Source organism: Euphorbia lathyris, chromosome 3 (genome assembly GCF_963576675.1).
Source record: "Euphorbia lathyris chromosome 3, ddEupLath1.1, whole genome shotgun sequence".
Lineage (NCBI taxonomy): Eukaryota > Viridiplantae > Streptophyta > Magnoliopsida > Malpighiales > Euphorbiaceae > Euphorbia > Euphorbia lathyris.
Genome location: NC_088912.1, coordinates 4,616,291 through 4,638,652, shown reverse-complemented (window position 1 = coordinate 4,638,652; position 22,362 = coordinate 4,616,291). Strand labels below are relative to the sequence as shown.

At 38.4% G+C, this 22,362-nt stretch overlaps 3 long non-coding RNA genes across 9 annotated transcripts; 1 reads left to right on the top strand and 2 right to left on the bottom strand.

Annotated features, from left to right (window-relative positions):
• The first annotated feature begins 9,785 nt into the window (after positions 1-9,785).
• Positions 9,786-13,252, top strand: LOC136224102 (uncharacterized). Of its 7 annotated transcripts, XR_010686281.1 has the most exons (9): positions 9,789-9,926; positions 10,199-10,283; positions 10,820-10,954; positions 11,032-11,338; positions 11,502-11,565; positions 11,648-11,792; positions 11,976-12,098; positions 12,537-12,660; positions 12,849-13,252. It is a non-coding gene; the product is annotated as an uncharacterized lncRNA (long non-coding RNA). The 7 variants fall into 7 exon arrangements; XR_010686280.1 differs by having other exon boundaries at positions 11,502-11,792; XR_010686282.1 differs by having other exon boundaries at positions 11,032-11,565; positions 11,663-11,792.
• Positions 13,253-14,494: 1,242 nt separating this feature from the next.
• LOC136221791 (uncharacterized) lies at positions 14,495-15,915 on the bottom strand. Its single transcript, XR_010685309.1, has 3 exons — positions 15,811-15,915; positions 15,311-15,393; positions 14,495-14,869 (listed from the first exon to the last, which is right to left on the bottom strand). It is a non-coding gene; the product is annotated as an uncharacterized lncRNA (long non-coding RNA).
• A 341-nt stretch (positions 15,916-16,256) lies between these two features.
• LOC136222267 (uncharacterized) lies at positions 16,257-17,925 on the bottom strand. The gene is made up of 4 exons (XR_010685581.1): positions 17,854-17,925; positions 17,293-17,353; positions 16,974-17,097; positions 16,257-16,325 (listed from the first exon to the last, which is right to left on the bottom strand). It is a non-coding gene; the product is annotated as an uncharacterized lncRNA (long non-coding RNA).
• Positions 17,926-22,362: the final 4,437 nt, after the last annotated feature.

The following is a 22,362-nucleotide window of genomic DNA, read 5'->3' as shown; positions in this document are numbered from 1 at the left end:
AAATATGCGCCTTTCTGCCAATTTGTCCAGGTGGCCGACGTTGATTCGACCTCATAATGAAAGATTGGCGAGAAGACGCCTCGTTTCCCCTACTTAAAGATGATTTATCTCAGTTCAGTCCGTCTATCACCATATTTCTTTCTTTTCTTTGAGATTTCTTTTCACAAAGGCATTTCATGATCTGTGCCCTATACCACTGGAAAACCCTACTTAAACTTGAAAGCGAAATGAGAACCCGAGGCTCGGGCAAAAACGTAAAAATTGAGGGTTCTTCCAAGAAATAAAAAGCAAAGGCAAAAATGGCGGAACCGAGCATTGTGGCGTTTGTCCCAGATGAAAAGCTGGTCAAGAAACTCTCCTAGTTTAAAGACGCCTCTGTTCAGGCGTACTATGATGAGCTAGTGAAACCTTAGTTCGGACCCATCCGAACAGTTTGCTGGGAATCCCTAAAAAGGCTAAAGCTCGAGGATCATGTACGCACCCTAATGAAGTCTGGTCATTTTGAATGTTTCTTTGAAATGACGGAACCGGCATATCGAGAACTAACACTCGAGTTCTTGGCAACCTTTAAGCACAACGCTGAGATAACCGAACCTGACGAAGAGGGAAAATTTAGCTTCAGGCTCATGGGTCACTCCCAAAGGCCTTCGCTTAACCTGTTCAACCAGATGCTTGGTGCTGCCGACGATGACGATCTAGAATCCGAGAGATATAAAGAGGCATTCACCACAACGCCTGATGTTTTCGACCCTGTGGCCTTCTGGGAATCACTCTCAGGGAAGAAACATTATGACGGTAGTTCGACAAAGGCATCCAATATCGATGATTACGTTGTTTGGTATTTACACAAGTTGATCTCTGGTACTATCTTCGCCCGGGAAAACCAAGCCACCATGCCACATGCAGATCTCACCGCGTTGTGGAGTATGGCAGTTGGACCGAGAATGAATTTGGGATTCTGGTTTGGAGAGTACATCAGCACTTTTTCCAAGAAAAACTCATCGGTCATCTGTTGTGGAAGCATTGTCACCAGAATTGCGGAGTCAATCGGGGTTTTTAAACCTGAAGACCACTCTCGTCTCACGATTGTGAATCACCCTGACCCGATTGATCTCAAGAGCCTCCAAAAGATGTTATTCGGAAAAATTGTGAACGGGAAGTGGGTCTGGATGTCTGATTTTGTTACATCTCGGCAGACTGAGAGCCGGAAAAGGAAAAGCGAGCCTACTTTATCAGTGTCGTCAGATTCCGAGCAAGTCGAGAAGCCGAAAGACTTGGACTTTTATAAGAAATGTGCAAAGATGACCTGCGAGGATGTGATGGATCGATTCAATGCCCTGTTTGCCCATAATCTGGCAAACCGCAAAATGATATTCGCCATGGAGCAAAAGTACGCGTCGCAACAGGGCGAGATCAATATGCTCAAGAGCCTTTGCATTGAGGAGCATGCCAAAGAAAGTCCATCTGGTTTCTCTGTGAAAAGTCCGGTAAGACAAGTGCCCGAAACACCTGCCAGTGCCAATGTTAAGGCTAACGCTGCTGCCTCCTCGAAGGAGGAGGGTATTCCTGCCCCTGTGGATAGAGAGGTTAACTCCTCTCTTTCCCATCACGCCTGATCTGTCCAAATATATAGCATCTGGTAACCTCTAACACCCTTACTCTATCATGTTTTGGTCCGCCTATTTTGTACAATCTGCTGCCGTGATTATTAACATTGAGGACAATGTTTTGTTTTCTTTTGGAGGTGGGGATTGTGTTGTGTGCATCACAATTTATGCGGAAATAACATGATAAATGCTATAAATCGGTTGGTTTAATTTAGTGATTTGATGTAGAACAAATATCCCTTGAGAATCCTTGTGCATATCCTTGGTAATTATTGTCTGCTTCCATTGTTTTCTTTCCGTTTATGTTTGTTCCATCTAGAGAATTGCTTGGTGTTATGTAGGAATCATAGAGCAGATTGTGCATGCTATTTGGTGTTAGGTTGTGTTAATTGCTTGTTTGTACTTCGTGTTCTCTAATTCAGGAAGTTCCAAAAATTTTGAAATCTTTAATTCCTCTGTCAAAATTAGTAATCATGGCCTTACTGCAATTTTCCCCGAAAATAGTGAGAATTTGAGCCTTATAATGCATCTATGGTATGCATTGTTTTTTTGAGTGGGCCAGCACTCACTATCTTTAGGGAGAATTTGCCTTGGTGCCCTGATGAAACGGTGATTGGTTCTGAATTTCATAGGAGGAAAAAGGCATTTAGTTATTCCCTCCGCTACACAAAAGGCACCCGTGCTATGCACCCCAATTATTAGGATAACCAAGTCGAGCCATAACCTGCTCTTTCTGAATAACCACAAATAATAGCCCTCTCCCTTCACTTAACTCTAAAATACCTTGAGTTCTGTCTTATGCCTCGAATTGCCAATTGTTTAAAATAAAATCATGTGCTTAAGTTATGCGAATATAAGCAATTGAGCAAACATCGCTTAAGGAAAAGATTGAATGAACTAGGGAATATAATGTGGGGAGGAATGAACCATTATTAATAGTCAGAGGAGTACTGGGTTATGAGGGAACAGTTTGTGTAGATAAAGTGTGTGTAAACAGCAATCATTATAGGCTGCGTATGTTAAATAAAGTGCAAAAAGACAGAATTCATACACTGAAATAGCTTTTCACTGTCAAACCAGAGCCCAAGCCTAACATTACAACCTTTATAAAGTCCTTTGGACTATGTCAGGAGGAACTTTGACCCATAGACTCGGGACCAATAGGCAAACTCGCACCTTAAGGGTGTGGTGTCTGAGCTGAGGAGTGAAATCGCATTTGTTTTCCTATGGCAAAAAGATGCCATGCGAGAGTGAGTGAATTATTCCATTCCTTAGTGAGGCATGTCTGGCTGTTGGTAACTCTTTGTGAAAGAGGAAGTCTAAATTTTAAGATTTGAGGAATTTCTTGAGCAAAAAGGGCATAACTTTTAAAACAAGCTTTTACTCTTCGATGAAACCTTAGCATGCATCTGTTCATCTCCTAATTGTACCAAGCGTTTTATGTTTCTTTTATCGTCGTTCTCATTCATTAAACTAATTTCATTCCTAACCCTTTTTCTGATCTCTTCTTACAATTTGTTGTTTGAGGACAAGCAAAGGATCAATTTGGGGGTATTTATTAGGCATGAAATTGACTAAGTTTAACAAATAATTTATAAGGGAATTCGGGTATTTTTATATCATTTTGTAAGGAATAAGGGCTAATTAATGTCCTTGTGCAGATAAGCAAAGAAAAGTGCTAAACTCGCTGGAAACAGCTTGTTTCGCTAATGCTAATAAGGAGTGGAGCTTTACTTGTGTCCAGCGGTTAAACGCCGGATTATCCAATGACGGACAGCGACAGATCGTTGGTGGCAGTGAAAGGAAAGCGGCAGGACAGCAGGTGAAAGTGTGTGGCGATGGGATTGCCCAAAGAAGCATGATGATTTGAAGTCTCACCCCCTTGAGTGTTAAAGGGTTAATCTAAAAGTTAATCATTTTAGTTTATTTTAATTGTAGTAAGTAGTTGACTTTGTTTGTAAAAAGGGTACGAAAGTTGTACCAATTTTGGATAGTCTCGGTCTTTTCCCTTTAAATAGGAAAAGCTGAGAAGGTTTTAGGATCAGATATTTTTCTTAGTTTTAGTTTTTTTTCAAGTAAGATAGAAGGAAGAAGAGAGCTCTCATGGAGTCTCAAGCTGTAACAAGAATCTTCTTCTGCTCACTGCTCGACATGAGTGAGTAGACATTTTGAACGGGCACGGCATGGCCGGCCCGGTGATGTAAGTTTTACAACGTTTTTATGAATATTTAGTATTTTGCCAATGTTGTGCTCAATGAGGATTTAACTTTCTTGCGTAAGCATGTATGTATGTGTTAGATGAATGATAGGACACTGCTTTCATCTTCACCGATATCTCTATTGATCTCCCAACTTCGAAGCTGACAAGTTAGAAGGTTGTGTCGAGGGTTTTCTCATCTAGAAATGCAGTTTTGTTCTTAATGCTAGAAAGAACGTATCTTTAGGACGCTAAAGATGTTAGTAAATCTTAGGAGTTTGAGAACACACGACAGTTAACTCAAACTCACTTAAAACTGATACTTTGGCTTCGTTGGCATTATCTTTTATTCATCGAATGTTGTAAGATGTAGCACACCGTGTTCGGTCATGTCAAGCCTGTTCTATTCCCTTAATCTTTGAAAAGTAACCTTATTTCCTTGATTTATTATTCTGCCTGAGTCAGTAAACAACCAATATCAAACAAACAAACATAAAGGAAGACACTTTTGTAACACACACTGTTTAGCAACGATTTCCCTTATTTATTTGAATCACAATCCCTGTGGAGACGATACTCACTTATCACTTTATTACTTGTATCTAGTGAACTTGCTAGAGTCTCTTTTGAGGACAACAACACGCACGACCTCATTAATAGTTACGTTAATATCCACTACAAGAAAGTTGACTTTTTCTGGAAAAAAAGTTGTGGGGAAATATGTTTCCCCACTAAAACTAATATATTTGTGGGGATTTACAATATTCGCCACATAATATACATATTTCCGGGGAGATTAAAATTTTGCCACAAAATTTGAGATATTTGTGGGAGTTTAAATTTTCGCCATTATATTTTAAATATTTGTGGGGAAATTATGATTTCGCCACTAAAAATATAAGATACTAGTGGGGAGAATTGAGATTCTCCACAAAATAGAAAATATTAGTGGGGAGTTGAGAAACTCTCCACTAAATATACTTATCTTAATTAATTTAGCTTAACAACTCATGTGGCGGCCATTAAAGAGGCGTATTAGGAAGATGTGGAAGGCAAAGATTGATGAAATATTCTTTGCACCCTAAGCCTTGAATTTTCTGGCTTTTACATCCATCTAGGTTTAACTTTTTTTATCCTTTTTTTTTTTTGCAGAAATTGATGAGAGATGGATGAGCAACAAAGATCCATAGAAGTAGGTAGGAGATTGGTGGTGATAGGAGGAGGTATTGCTTGCTCTGTATTTTGTCTACTGCCATTTGCCTGGCATGCTCATGGGTAATTGTATATGTATTTGCAATGATATGTTGTGTGATGTTCTTATTTAGCCCATTACTTGTATACTATGTTGCACGGAAACTCTTTTTCATTAGCGTTTCCGCGTTTCGTATCCGTTTCCGTTTCCGTTTCTTTTCCGTTTCCATTACCGTTTTCTAGCTAATTTTTCTTAGAAATAACGTTTCCTGGTATCCGTTTCCATTTCCGTTTCTTTTTCGGTTTCCGTTTCCGTGCATCATAGCTTGATCATAGCTTGTATAGAGCTTAATAAAAAGTTGTACACCTAATATTAGACTATAATGGATTAATTATGCAATAGGATGTTAGAGAAGAATCCAATTTAATCATTTTAGCTAGTGTCTTTCACTTGTTTTCTCACATCTATCGCTATATTTAATCATATGTTGTTAGGCTCCAAACCAAGTTTGAACATTTTTTCGAAAACAGAGGATTCAATCATGGCTCTTTGCTTATTACATTTTGTGACATTTAGAAACTATTCTAAAGTCTCCTTTAAACTTTGTATGGTTTGCCATTGTCAAATCTTCATATAAGGTTTTCCTTGGTGTTGTATTAACCTTTTATAGAAAGCTTTATGGAAAACTATCTTGTTGTTGAACAAAGCTTGCAGTAAATGGAAAGTTTCATTGTTAATTGGTAATATGATTTGTAAAACCATTTAGTTCAACACAACAGCTTGATATTTTCATACCTGGAAATTTATACAAAACACAAGATTATTGTCGGTTGATGAGCTACGTTCCGTGGAAGGATAATTGTCTGTTTAAGTTTTATAAATCCTTTAATTTTCTGGACATATACAAGACCTTATTAGCTCTCCCTTTTACAAGGTTTTAAAATTCGCTTATTTGGTCAATTAATTTGCCTTCAGGTAGGCGCACTATTGGTTATTTCCATGTCAATTTCAAGCTCATGTTGACAGAGAAAGCAAAAGTTCCAACCTATTTTCACCAATGAGAATCATGTCTCACTTGCCCCATATTGGTGGTAACCTTGGGTTTGGAAGACAATAATTTACCTTGGGTTATTCTTCCTTATATAGTATTCTCTTTGAAATTGGTAATTTTTCACCACTTTCATTTTTTAAATTAAATTAAAGCTGAATCTAAGTTTTGAATATGAGCATGCCTATTAAAGCTAGTGGAGTATAAGCTTATCCATATTGGTATTGAATCCCTACTCATGGACAAAGGTTATACATACTTCTCACTAGTGTATAACAATTAATTTTATGTTAGATTCTACCTAAAATATGGGCTTAATTATTGGTGATTGATTATAGGTGGCCAGCATAATTTTTGTTGATTCTCTAGTTCTCACACTTACGAGACAACATAACTTGCTTCTATTTTAGGAGACTTTTTGCAAATCAACCAAGTAGATGAGTTTCTTAGAAAAGTAAATTAATTGTGTGATTCACTGGCTATAGTTGGACTAAATTGCAATTAGTAGCTTCCATGTTTGAGTTGAAATGTCAAATGATCAATCTGTTTTGTACGGAATGATATATATTCTTAGGTCATTGTATGAAACTCACAAGATAGAGTCTGGAGGGCCAAATTTTCAATGAGGACAAGTTATAGATTTGGGTTTTGATATATTATTAATAACATAAATGGATTCTTTTTGTGCAATGCTCATGGGACAGAGTCCCATTCCTGATGGTAGCAGGGAAGGCGCTGTAGTCAAAGAGGTGGGCGAATTTTTTTTACAAAATTATTTTTTTAGTTTGCCAATTACAGTGATTCAATGGATGAAATAAGGCAATGTTGCAATTTGCATATGCAGAGCGGAGATCTGAGTTAAATTCAGACATGTACATGGTAACTTGTACAACAGAAATAGAGGAACTGATCTAGACAAGGCCACGAATAAGCTAGTGCTTCGAATTCTACTAGACAATGCTATTTACCTGAAGATCAACAATAAAATTCTTGATGTGCTGAAAAATTGGCTAGAAAGAAGCATTCAAGTTATTGTTGTAACTAATGGTGAGCGAATTTTAGGACTTGGAAGTCTTGGTTGTCAGGTATGAATAGACTTATGTTATAAGTTGCATTTATAACTGCATTATAAGTTTGGATTATTAGAATGCATATGATGAGTTTAAATTATTACAGGGTATGGGTATTCATGTTGGGAAATCGTCTCTTTATACAGCACATGGAGGAGTTTGTCCTTCTACAGTAAGTATATTTGGATTATCAAGATTGTGCCATTTTGTTAGCCATTAGTACCAATCTCCTTGGGAGATCCATATTTCTGGAATGTTGGATTCTTGAATGTGTTGGACAACAAAGTTCAACTACTAAACAAAAGCACTTATACTAATTATTCTTTCTGACGATTTTGCTCACTTGCAGTTTTAGTGTTTGCCAATCAATGTTGATGTGGACACAAACAATGAAGTTGAAGGATGAATTCTACATTAGTTGTATAAATGCCTTGGAATGAATGGATATCAACGACCTTAACTTGTACAAATCAAGGTAAGGAAATTAAACTTCTTGATTGATGGTATAACCAATTACATGTGTTTGTGTGTTAGTCACTATCTGAATACTAAACAAATACCAATTACATGTTCCTATGTTATTTACACTCTCACATGTGCATGTGCTTCTTTATACTGGACACGGTTAATGCTTTATGAAACTCCAAAATTGGAAGTTATTTACTTATTTTAATTAATTTTTGTGGTCCTTTAGGCAGAGCATGATCGGGCAGACAATTTCATTCTTAGGGATGAGAATGATAGCTCGAAGAATGATAATTTATTACAGGCTACAAATGAGTAGGTTTTTATCAGAAAGAAAGAAATCGGAAGGGAAATTCTGAACCTTGAAGAACATGCTAAGATGTTTCAGTTTCCTCTCAATCTGAAGCAGCATTCATCTGAAATGAGGAACGAAACGACTCCGGATACTGTTGTGGTCATAATGAATAGCATTATTTCAGTTGATGTTTTTCTTGATGTTGTAAGTTCATTATTTTGCTTCTGTAAAGACTGATTATTAATCTGGTTACGTGAACTAATGTTTTTTCTTTTGTTTCATTTTCAGAATAAATGGATGGAGCTGTTTCCTTCACTTGTTGGTAGAGCAAAAATTGTTCAAGACATATTGCTGGTGTTTCTGGTCCAAGTGGCTCTCTTCTTATGGTACACCAAACAATTCTTATTTTATAAGTCTTGGTCCTTCTTATGGTACACAAAACAATTCTAGTCATTGTTGAAATATTGGCATGTAGCAATTCTACTGTTAAGCCATAATACACAACTAAAAAATAAATATAGATAACTACTTGGAGTTGGAGGTCGAAAATCCACTAGCATCAAGAACGACACCCTGCTTAGAATTTAAAATCAACTCAATAACTATATGGAAGTGTCTAAAGCCCCTTTTTTGTGTAAGGTACCAATTGGTAGGTTGTGAATTAAAATTAACAATCCATTTTCTTATATTAATAAATGGGACAAGTACCAAAATAGTTTTATGGTTTTTGGGAAGTATCAATTTAGGCTCAACTTACAAAATAACACTAATATAGGCTATACGTTTAAAAATGTATCAATTTAGGCTTTGAGAACGGGTTTAGGCTTTAGTGGCGAAATTTCAATCTTTTGTGGGGAAAATCTTCCCCACAAAAAATCTGTTTTCTTGTAGTGATCATTATCACACAAGCAATTCACATTCTTGAACCATTCCAACACATATTACCTTAGGCATCGGATCCGGTTCGCCGAATCCGGCTTCTCTTTGACCTTTTGTTCTATCCCACAAGTATCCTTCTAGAGTGTTTGGCAAGAACTTAACACACACGATAACATTGTTGAGGTTAGCATGGACTTCGAAGAAACACGTAAAAATTCAGAAAAATCAACCATGGCGGAAATAAATTGCATCGAGTCAGAAATACATGAGGAAAACAGAGAAGAATCTAACCCTAAGTCTGTGCTCTACGATCAGCAAGGAGCAACAATACCAACAACACATCGAGGGGGCTGCACTCCATATAGAAAATAAAATTAACTCAAGAAAAAAAAACCTAACAAGATGACACATTTCAGAAAAATTAGTTCGAGAAAAAGTACGTTCTTTTAGTTGACAAATATCTTTCACTAAATAGCATCCTTAATTCATGTGATATTCTAGATTATGGGTAAAAATTTCAGAAACAACTGTATGAATTGGACAAAAAATTTATCACTCCACTTAGTATTTCAACAAGTTTTTTTTAACCGTGTTAGTAAGACATTAAATATTTTGGATATAATTAACGTTTAAAAAATTCGATGTCACGGTTAAATAACATTCAAAACAACATTTTTAAAGCTAAAATTGATCTTACTTGAACTGATTTATATGTTAGAGTCAAATCTCCACTTCACTGAAAATATTAAAGTTCAATTAAATAGATCAGATTCTCATGTTCTGGGCACAAAAGAACTTCAAATGGACAAGGCTGCATTGAAGTTGTGATCATTTTTTTTCACAAATACTATACAGACTACAACAATAATGGGCTTTAGCAGCCCTTTTTTAGGGGCTATATTAATAAGCGCCGGAATGGGCTTATATAAAAGTCCCATAGAGGCGGATCTGAAAATAGCCCCAAATAAACCTCTAATCTGGAATTTGTGGGCCATCAAAAATATCTATTTTTATAGATGAGAAAACCTTTTGGTCATTTCCATAATTTCATCCATCGTCTCTTTGGTTCAGTTCAAAAACTCTATCGCGGCCTTCAACTACTAGATTTTGAGCGTTCTAATTGCATGTCCGCCGATCTGATCTTCCCTTGAATCCTCTTCTATTTTCTGTCTGGTAAGCTGGATTTCGAGTTCTTCATTTCAATATCTTAAAAAATTGCTGTATTTACATTTGGTAATTTTTCATTCTCCTATCCTCTTCCTTATCAGTTTTGCTTTTCTTAGTTTGACGCTTGGATCCTTAGCTCTATGGTCTCCATCTCTGGAAATATGGCATGGAAGAAATCTAGGGTTCCATTGGCCATGAGTTCATATTATTATTTTTCACATTGTATTATGGTTTTCTGACATTTATATATCACGATCTCTCCTTTTTATTTTGCACAGTGTCAAACCAGTTTAGTTGACAAATAGACAGGAAGATTGAATTTCCTCCTTTTCAGATATCAAAACCAGGAGTTGTATATTCCAGGTGCTTAAACATGCTTTTGGATATTCACTTCAAGTTGTTGTTTAATGTTTATGTTGTTATATATTATAGTATATCTTCCTTTATGGCTATTTGAGATTCTAGTGTCTAATTGTTTTTCTTAAGCCAGTAACTAAATCATCAATGGCCATTAAAATGAAATAGTCTACTTAAACATTTCAAGTATCAATTACTGGCCTCTATGTATGTATGATTTTTGGGATCAAAGCTTGAATTCAATTAGTTTCCTTGATAATTAGTGCTAAATATCAAATGTATACAAGGGACATCGGCTAATTGATTTGTTGCTGCTTTATTTCTTTAACAAGAATGCAGCAAATGTGACAACTCTATAAAATTCAAGGAAAAAGATACCATAATTTATTTATATCCTTGTTAATTAGCAAATATTCTTTTGTTTTGCATATCTATAAATGCTGCTTCTTCCCCCTTACATTTTCATTACATTTCACTATCACTTCCACACTTGCTCATACTAATAAATTTTGAAATTGGATTTCTTTGCTCAAATTCTGCAGGAAAATGGCTTATCTTGGAATTTATTTAGTAACTCTGCTACTATCCATCTCCAAAACAATTTTTTAGGTATGGAAATAAGGGGTCTAGTGCACATGCTACCTTCTATGGAGGCAGTGATGCTTCTGCTACAATGGGTAAGAGTGGATTTCAAGTCTTATTAATTGAAGATGAGTTTATTTTCGATACTTAATCGGTTCTTTGTTGTGTGTAGGAGGAACTTGTGGGTATGGAAACCTGTACAGTGAAGGCTATGGGTCAAATACAACAGCTTTGAGCATAGCCCTGTTCAACATAATCAAGCACAACAACATATTCTTTTCTTTGTTTTATGCTGGTTTTATGCAGCAGAATTCAACTTCTTTCTTCGCATCCGCACTTGGTTCATACATAATGGTTGCTTCTATATCAGAAAATATGAGCACAAGAGTCTTTACATATTTTTATCTATACTAGGCATTACCAACTATAGATTACAACAATAATTCTATGGTTGTGCAATTAACTTCTTTGTTGTTAAGGTAAACATGTTGACCATTCCAATATTAATTCATCATTAACACATACTTTTCAAGTTATTATCGTTGTCCTCCCTTGAATACTCTTTCTATTGATTGTTGCTCTGTTATTTTATTTGTTTATTCACTTGTCTGTGTATGATTCAACAATGCCACATTTAACAAGCCTACTAAACTAAAGGAGAAGAAGCACTCCAAAATAGTATGATTCAAAGTGAAGTTAAAAAATGGTAATGCATGCTTTACTAGGAATATTATGATTTTATCATACATTTTAGTAATTGAATTCTCTCTTTTCCCCGTCGTGGTTAGAGAACGTTGGAGCAGGCAATCAATAGAAGTAGATGAATTGAGCATATTGGAGCAGGGAGAATTATATCGACATTCTGGTAGAAGAATTACTTCGGGTTTGCTTGAAACAACAATTATTGCTACCAAACTTATGAAGTATAATGAGGTAAAATTTCATCATGTCGCAGATCCGGATATGGCATGTCGCAGCAGTATATCTCCTCATTTTCCTATAGTATCTATAAAGTTAACAAGTGGATCCTCATCTCATCACCTCATCCAATAATGTTGGATTTTGGGTGCCAATTGCCAATTAACTAATCATTAATTAATTGATTACCAATTTCAGTTAAACTTCTTGACTAGGGAGAGGAGGGGGCACAGGTCAGATGCTGAAATTGCTTCACTTAGAGCAGCTTTTACGTAGGAAGTTGCTGTGTGGCACAAGCTTGATCATCCTAATGTAACTAAGGTAAATTTTGCTACTTTTAGCTCAAAATTGAGTCAATGACTATATTTTTCATTTTCAAAAGATGCATGTGAGCTATCACCTTTAAGCTGTGAACTAATTAATGCTTTCAACTTAGCTGTCGTTTATAATTTTTGAGAGTTCACTAACATCAGAGTGTTGCCTTCTCTACAAACAAGTTCCTGACAACTTATAAGTTGAAGTTTTATTTACTGCATTTAGGTGTTGCAAATGGGGTGATATTACTGGGTTAGTTTGATTACTATTGTTCTTATGTTGTTTCCAAAGATCAACCTCTTGGTAAAATGTTCTCTTTGCTCTCGACTTGTGCACGATGTCTTCATGCTATATATTTTTGTGTATTTTCCAAATACACGTAGGGTGATGTTTCGGCATCATATGCAATAAAGTCTCACTTGTTTTCTGTTCCCTACATTGCAGAATCTCTGTAGAAGGCAAGTCCTTCAGGGTTTTTGGTTAGAGCAGCTCTAGTGGCCACTATCTGGACAGAGCATCGCAGCAAGTCCCCTTCCAAACTTGAGAAGGGATTTACATAACTGAATAGGTTGACATTCAATTCATTATGCTTTTGAGTAAAAACTGTTGATGTTCTGTATCCCTTAATCTTATGAATAAGGTGTCGGTTAATCTTATGAATAAGGTGTCGGTTACTCTTGAAACCATTCTCAATCTTCTTCGGGTTAAACATCATTTCTTATTATCTCTAACCGATGTACAATCAATCTTATGAAGGAAACCACATTGAATCATGTATGGTATTTGGTCTTATGGGAAATGGATTTGGAGCTACTCATGGAATGCTGAGGAATAATCTCATCTGGATCAGTTTGCCTTAGTAAATCCTCAGTTGCCTGTTTTATATCTGGAAGTGAAGGGTGAAGGGTGAAGTGAAGTCTAGGGAGTCGATGCTGAGGATAGGGACAAGGCTGGTAGCATTAGGCTGCAAAAGTTAGTTTCTTTTGGAATTTTTGCAAAAGTTAGTTTCTTTTGGAATTTTAGAAATGACATTTGTACTGTATTCTTTTGAATCCATTTAGGATAATGTATTGAATTTAACAATGTATGAAAATTCAAAATTTTTGATGTTACACGCTCTATTTGAAAGTTCTATAATATAAATTTGAATTGTTGGTTCATAATCAGTATTAGGTACCCAATTGAAATATAAAAAATATAAGCAAAATTCACTAATAGGGGTTCATAATTAGTATTAGGTACCCAATTGAAATATAAATAAAAAGCAAAATTCACTAATACAGCTGAGAAGGGAGTATTCCAGCATGACAGTAGGGGCGGTTTAAACCGCCTCTACACATCTGTCGCTATATTTTATCTACCCCGTCGGTGATAATTTCCGTCGCTATTCTGTAGCTCCGGTCCCCTTTGCCGGCAGATTTGGGGCGGTCGGTAAAACCGCCCCTAGACCTTGTAGGGGCGGTTTAAACCGTCCCTACATGTAAAAAAAACTGCCTCCGTAGGTAATTTTTGTTGTAGTGACACATGCATATTGTTTTAATTAAAAAACCTTGAAATATGGGTTTAATAAGGTAAATTATGTTGAGTTTACTGATTTTTTATTTTTTAGGTCATTCAACATTAATTTTTATTAGACTATTGATAATTCATTTTTGGTTTATTAAGCGTTTGACAGCTAAATTAGTTAGATATGAACATCTAATTCAATTAAAAATGTGTTATTTGTTTCATCTTCGTTTGAAATTGTATTTTTTACAGTTTGAATTATTTTTTTTACATTTTTTTATCACTACAACAAAAATTGCCGATAGAGGCAGTTTTTTTCGCTTGTAGGGGCGGTTTTAACCGCCCCTATAAGGTCTAGGGGCGGTTTTACAAACCGCCCCAAATCTGTCGCCAAAGGGGATCGGAGCTACGAATTAGCGATGAAAATCATCATCGACGGGGTAGAGTAAAAAATAGCGACGAAAATTTGCGACGAATTTATAGAGGCGGTTTAAACTGCCCCTATATATAATTTTAGAATCTCTCTTTTAATTCTAGGGACGGTTAAAACCACCCCTACATAAATGCCCCTACATAATATATTCATTATTTAGTATATATATTACTTTTTATATTCCAATTTCCTACCTACAATAATTATTTATTAATTAATCAAATTTAAATGTGCAAATCAATTCAAAAAGAACATATAATATAAAAAAAAATCAACTTTCGATATATTACTAAATTCAATACATGATTCTAAAATTAAAAAAAAAAAGAAACTAAATTTAATGGAGTATGTCATTTCAATATCACTACCTCGATATTGCAATACTAATGTCATTTCAATAAAAGGGCGGCCCGGTCGCACTACGCGTCCCCGCTGAGCGAGGGTCCGGGGAGGGGTCCCACCACAAGGGTGTACTGGGGGCAAGCCTTCCCCTGCCAATTTATTTGGCAAGAGGCCGCTCCTAAGACTTGAACCTGTGACCTCTTGGTCACACGACAATAACGTTTACCATTGCGCCAAGGCTCGCCCTCACTAATGTCATGTCAATATCAAAATAAAAACATAACACGGGATTCCCTCTAGTTTCTAAGTTGTCGATGTCCCATCTATCCTCATTGGAAACCTCGACACTAATGGCATTGCCTCTGAGTGCCAATGATGCAACATAACAACCTCTAGCAGCCAATATTGTGCTTCCTTTTGAATACTTGAATCAAAATGCACTTGATGTAATATATACATCATTCTAAGTCATGCCATTGGTTTATGATCGCAAGTCCTGCGAGACCACAAAAGAAAATCACAAGCAATACACTGTCACGTATAGATCCAAGCAATACATATATCAAGACTCAAAACTTAAAACTTATCCTCAGAACTCAAAACTTATCGCAATCCAAAGGCTATTAAGTAAGCTGCAGCTACAGCCAAAAAGATCATATGTTCTATAATTGACAAGTTGTGGCAGAGGAAATGAATAAAAGAAGTCCAATGTGAAACACCATGCACATAAAGATTTCCCAGTCAATATGAGTTTTTGATAAGGTCTAATAGAGGAAACGAACAAACAGAATGTAAGAATCCAAAATACAAAACTGAAAGGATGTATAGAGAAAATGAGCTACATGTTTAAAGTTTAGAATAATGCCTTGTATAAACGCATTTCTCCATGCTCACATCATTCGTTATGCCTAAGATGTCAACTACTTTAGAATAATACCTTGTATAAACGCATTTTGGTGAGGATAGCCATCTCCTAATGCCCCTTCATATGCCTTCAGAATGTCAACTGCTTTAGAAGCACTAGCAAAGAACATCACAATTTCAGAATCAATAGCAAAAAAGAGCATAAAATGCCACATGCCAAATTGTACGTCTTTGCATAATAATAATAATAATAATAATAATAATAATAATAATAATAATAATAAAAAATTTGAATACAACAAATGATTAACTTAATAAAAACAAGTGTTTATCCAAATATAATTTTAGCAATCCATGAGTTTCAGATCAAATTCTTGAAGAACATGACATAAATTCTGAATACATAAATTCTTGAAGAACATGACCAAATTTAGATGATATATGCATGAACATTTAAATTAGTTAACATTTACGCTCAATATGTATTTCCCATTTATCCTGATAATTCCGTTCATTAGATTCCATTCCAACACAATTTCTATCACCTGATTAATTAAGTTAGAGGCTACATACCATTGACATCCACCAGCACTAAATACTTCACCGTAATGACGTTTATTGTCCAATGTTGAAAACTTGTCAACCTTCCAAGTAAAGGTTCCGTTTGGAGGATTCTTTATAAAAAAAAAGCTCATTATCTTTAACTTTATTTTTAATAACATGAACATCCGCACCAAAAACGCAGCAATCATCAACCACATATCCATTGGTTTGATCATTGAACTCCGCAAGGGGAAGGAGTTGATCAAAACCATGTTTAGTCCTTAAAACATTGCATAACATTAATTAAGTAATTAATTAAATAAATAAAATCAAGATAAAAAGAAGGTAACCATTAAGATTACATTTAATTAAAACCAACCTTGGATTTTTAAGTACTTATCTCGAATATGGTCGTAAATGAAAAACTGAAAAGCACGTTGACATGGCAGCCAGTGGAAATTGCTTTTGCATCTGATGCCAAATAAAGAGAAATGTGTCCTTCCCCATTTGCTTTCAAATTTCCATTAGGATACAGAACCAGTTTCCTAACAGAAGGTTGAAAAATCTCAGTAAATAACTCACAAGAACGATTGATATGTAACAACAAAGGATTATTGGTTTATTTGATAATTCTGTTCTTTGATTCCATTTACTATTACTACTTTTTATCAACACATTATGAGAGACTGTGTTTGTTCCTGGGGATTTAATTCCGTTTATTGGATGGTTGGATGTCAAAGGAGTGGTGAAGAGAATGAAGCGAGTAACAGAGGAAGTGGATTCAATAGTAGAGAGTTGGATAGAAGAGCATAAGTTGAAGAAAAATGAAAATGAAAATGAAGATAGAAAAGACTTCATCGATGTTATGCTATCTGTGATCGAGGATGATGATTCCTTGGGGGTTAAACAAGAAACCATAATCAAAGCAACAATTACAGTAACAAATATCATTTTTTGTAAGAAAGACTTGACTTGATTAACCAAAATATATACATATATCTTTAAACTCCATATTATCCTTATTGCAGGCAATTGTTATTGCAGCCTCACACACCACAGCAATCACTATAATATGGGCATTATGCAACTTGATGAACAACAGAAATGCAATGGAGAGCGCTCAAGAAGAACTAGACCAGAAAATTGGAAAGAATCGATCGGTACAAGTTGATGATATTGAGAAACTGGCGTACCTGAGTGCTGTGATTAAGGAAACACTGCGATTATACCCTGCTGGTCCACTAGGAGTTCCACGTTAGGCAGCTGAAGATTGCTACATATCCGAATACTTTATTCCCAATCCTGATGAATTCGTACCTGAAAGATTTTTGACAAAGCAATCGTATTTGAGAACCTAAATTTCTCACCTATAATGTTATCAAAGAATGGTGTGTTTTATGAGAAAAGACAATATAAAGCAATTCCCATAAGAACTATCACAAGAGTGAAAATAAATTATAAACTTAGCCTCTTCGCCTTAATGGGAGAGAACAACAAAGGATAGGCACTAACCCTGTAGATGTATGATATGTTTGTTTTACCAGGTCCTGCAACTATAATTCCACCCTGCTGCCTGAAAAGCAGAAAACAAGAGTGAAACTTGATTGAGCTCTGAAATGGCACTTCTTAAACTTCTACTGAATATGCCCAATCAGAAGATAATAAACAAATTTAATAAAGTCAAAAACATGTAAACCAGTCCCTGGATCATGTCATTTACCTTATCGGAAGCCAGATAATCAGAACACTGAAAACCAACAGAAAATATAAGATGGAACTAATATGCCTGATTAAGCCTCAAATTAGTGCTAAAACCAATCATAATTTACTCAAAATGGCAACAGCTTTCCAATCTTTCAGGAATTCCATTACCATCCAAATCAAAGACTTTCACAGTATAAAAATCAGGACATTAACAAATTAGCAATCAAGACATTAACAAATTAGCAAAATTAGCAAAACAAATTTACTTCAAAGAAAAACCTAATTACAATAATAATAATAATATAAAAATAATAAAAATAGCAAGCAAAGTTGAATGAAAATGCCCAAGATCTAAGGTGGAGATCATACCTCTAAGAAGATTGGTACGAAATCTAGGGTTCCTCTAAATCGCCCAAACTTAGAGAAATGGAGAGAATAAGAGACAGAGAAAATGGCTTGGGGGAGGGGCAGGGAGAGATGCAGATGCAACACCGGTGTTGGTGGCTATCAGTGCCATGAATTGTTAGAAGCACAAAGACAATGGAGAGTATATAGAGGATTTCAATCTGGTTTCAAAGAATAATGTCACGGCCCGCATAAAGACATCCGAAGGAAGGCCCGAACCACATGCCCAAAGGGCTAAAAGAAGCGGTCCAGGGGCAAAACGGTCATATTACTGTTCATCGGGACGATGCGGGACATGTCGGTGGACATCGGGCCAATCGTATGTGCAGTTGTGCACAAGGCAGTCGGGCAGCGGGCCCGTGCCTGTCGGGGGCCAATTTGGCCAAGAGAAGGTCCCCCTATAGTGTCTTATACCAACTTGGGTCACACTATCGGTGGACATTGCCATGCTCCACACACCACAGATTTTCCAAAGGTGTGTCTAGAGGGTTCTAATTGCTTCCATATTTTATATATGGCTCTTTGGGAACATTATGGGGCAATGTGCTTTGGGAAGTGCGGGACAAATATTAAGTATGGCAAAAATTGCCATGGTGGAAAAGTAATGTGCGTGCTAGCAGGCACACCGATCCTCTGTTCGTGCGGGGCAAGTAGGTAGCAGGCCCAGGGACTGCAAGGAGCTGCGAGCGACGGCCAGGAGTTGCGAGAGACTTCCCCCAGTGAACCTCAAGTTGCAGAGCTACGGGTCCAGAAAATTCCAGATGGGCCCGGAGCGTACCAAAACAGGCCAGAGTCGCGTGGAAGGTGCCGAAACGTGCCGGAATAGTCCGGAAAGCACGGGAAGGAGCGGGAATGGTCCGGGAAACTTCTAGGGACATCTTAGAAATGTCCCAACCTTTCTTATTGTTTCTTATTTATGCTTTATCTAGAATATTCATGGATTTTATTTGTGTAATTATTCTAGCACCTTCTTAGGGAGGCTATAAATAGGAGTGTAGGCCTCATTTGTAAATCATGACACAAAAGTGTAAGCAAGTGTGAGTGCTTATTGTAATCTAGCCTTTGTAAAACATTCTTTTCTAATAAAGAGTGTTTTCCTCACTTAGCATTTGTGCAAGATCCTGTTTTTTCGCTGCATAGCGTTGCCTAGCATGCGAGCTAGCAAACGAGGTTAAGGCTGAACTAGTAATTGGGGGTGAAATTACTAGTGCCGCACGGTCGACAGATAGTCAAGAGGTTGTGTCCGTGACAAGTGGTATGAGAGCCATTTCTATTCCGCAGCAGAGTTTACATCTAGCTCTTCAACCACATGTAAGTGGTATCAGACACAAAGGTTGAAAGCCAAAGGTTCGAGTTTGAAGGAACCAAGGTTAGTGACGAATTTCTGATTTGCCGACGGATTGCACGATGCCGAAGAGAAGTGAGGTCGAGGCGACTAGCGTGTATGAGGAGCAAACTAGGAGCGAGAGGGGAAGATCAAGGTCACGAGACGTCCTTGTAGACATCAACGGTAGGCTGGCAAAAGTGGAGTTTGCCATTATCGAAGACCGAGATAAGTTCGAGGCGATAGACCAACGTTTGGAAGTGCTCGAAGGGGACGAGTTCTAGCAAGAGGTGCTAGCCATGTTGAACAGGGTCACCGGTGATTGTGAAGAAAGAGACAAGGCCTTGGAAGCTCAAATTGCTTCTCTTAGGCAAGAACTAGAGAGAGTTCTTGTTGAGTTAGTCTCGACAAAGGAAGAACTAGCCTTGTGCAAGAGGGCCATTGCACATGGCGATGCGTCAACTTCAAGTGCGTTTAGTCCGGAGCGACTAGAAGTACCGAAACCAAAGGCGTATGGTGGTTCAAGGAATTCCAAGGAGATCGACAACTTCTATTGGAGTTTGGAGAAGTATTTTAAGGCACTTGGCATTACGAACGATGCCAAGATGATCGACGTCGTGCCACTCTACTTGCAATATACGGCCATGGTTTGGTGGCGATTGAAGGAGCAGGAAATACGATGAGGTACGTCTTCAATCGCTACTTGGGACGAATTTAAACGTGAGCTTAAAGCCCAATTCTATCCAGAGGTGGGTGAGCTCGAGAAGAGGGCCAAGTTGCTTCACTTGAAGCAATGAGGTGGTTTGCGGGAGTACATCAAGGAATTCTTCGAGATTCTCCTAGAGCTGCCCAACTACCCACAAGAGGAGGCCTTCTATCTTTTCCTAAAAGGATTGCAGCCATGGGCTAGGCTAGAAGTTCAACGCAGAAATGTGAAGGAACTTTCTGCCGCAATTACCGTAGCGGACTCGTTAGTGGAGTTCGACAAGTCGGGAAGGCAAAGCTTCGGCCATGACAAAGTTGCAGCCGATGGCAAGAGTGGGGGAGACGCCCACAATCGAAGTAAGAACATCCCAAAGCCACAAGAGGCTAAGCCGTTCAAAGGCAACAAGGAGAACGTGGAAAGGCCGCTCAAGTGCGACTTGTGTACCCGCCAACACATGACAAGGGACTGCCTGATGAGAAAGAAGTTGAATGCACTCATCGAGGAACGGGAGCGTCTACTGCGAGACGACGAAGACAAGCTTGAGCAACCGTTCGAGATGTACATGGGGTCCCTATGTCATTTGGGAGCAATGAGAGTTGAGGGACGAAGCGATGACGAGACATCAAGCCCCTCGACACCAAGATCTCCCCGTGGAGCGGGAGAAAATTCAAGCGTCGAGCCCGAACCAGCCACGAATGTCCAAGGGAGAAAGGACATTCGGCCACCAAAGATGTCAATTGAGCTGCCATCAGAGGGCAAGGTGGAGCTCAAGCAAATAAAAATTTGCAAGGTGTTGCCGTCAGAGGGCAAGGCGAAACACCAACCTACCAAGCATTCACCCAAGGGAGCGGTGAAGAAGAAGAAGTCCAAGGCCAAAAGGATGACCAAGGACACAACCGACAAGGTGTTGCCGTCAGCGGGCAAGGCGGAGCACCAACCAGCCAAGACTTCACCCAAGGGAGCGGTGGAGCAAAGGAAATCCAAGGCCGAACGGGTGTCCAAGGATGCAAGCAACAAGGGTGAGCAAGGTGCCATCACCCAACCGAAGAGTCCTACGGCAGCGAGCACCAATGGGAGAAAGGTGCGGGGTCCGAGAGCCAACAGGAGAAGATCGGTCAAGCAAGGGAAGGCTTCCCAATCGAGGCTTATGGAAGGACAGTTGCCAAAAGAGTACAAGAATGACCAGAAGCCAAGGAGGTGGAGGTCGCAGAAGATTAAGGCTATGGAGGGCCAAATCTCCAGAATTGTAGGCTAAGGGGTTGGCCAACGTATGGATGAGCCGTTGAAGGAACGACATGTTGCGAAGGAGGAACAACCTATGAAGGAAGCTTCTCGTACCGAAGGGGCAGCCACCAAACCGAAGGGCCGAGCGAGGTGGAGACGTCCAAGCAAGGCCAAGAAGCAACATGGTGGGCATGGAGGCGTGACACACCCAACGAAGTCAACGAGGACGTTGCCAAATGGAGTGGGGGAGGATGTCATGGCCTGCCTAAATTCATCCGAAGGAAGGCCCGAACCACATGCCCAAAGGGCTAAGAGAAGCGGTCCAGGGGTAAAACGGTCATATTACTTTTCATCGGGATGATGCGAGACATGCCGGTGGACATCGGGCCAATCGTATGTGCAGTTGTGCACAAGGAAGCCGGATAGCGGGCCCGTGCCTACCGGGGGCCAATTTGGCCAAGATAAAGGCCCCCCTATAGTGTGTCTTATACCAACTTGGGTCACACTATCGGTGGACATTGACATGCTCCACACACCATAGATTTTCCAAAGGTGTGTCTAGAGGGTTCCAATTGCTTCCATATTTTATATATGGTTCCTTGGGAACATTATGGGGCAATGTGCTTTGGGAAGTGCGGGACAAATATTAAGTATGGCAAAAATTGCCATGGTGGAAAAGTAATGTGCGTGCCAGCAGGCACACCGAACCTCTGTTCGTGCGGGGCAAGCAGGCAGCAGGCCCAGGGACTGCAAGGAGCTGCGAGCGACGGCCAGGAGCTGCGAGAGACTTCCCCCAGTTAACCTCAAGTTGCGGAGCTACAGGCCCAAAAAATTCCAGATGGGCTAGAGCGTGCCAGAACGGGCCAGATTCGGGTGGAAGGTGCCGAAACGTGCCAGAATAGTCCGGATAGCACGAGAAGGAGCGGGAATGGTCTGGAAAACTTCTAGGGACATCTTAAAAATGTCTCAACCTTTCTTATTGTTTCTTATTTGTTCTTTATCTAGAATATTCTAGGATTTTATTTGTGTAATTATTCTAGAACCTTCTTAGGGAGGCTATAAATAGGAGTGTAGGCCTCATTTGTAAATCATGACACAAAAGTGTAAGAAAGTGTGAGTGCTTATTGTAATCTAGCCTTTGTAGAGCATTCTTTTCTAATAAAGAGTGTTTTCCTCACTTAGCATTTGTGCAAGATCCTGTTTTTCCGTTGCATAACGT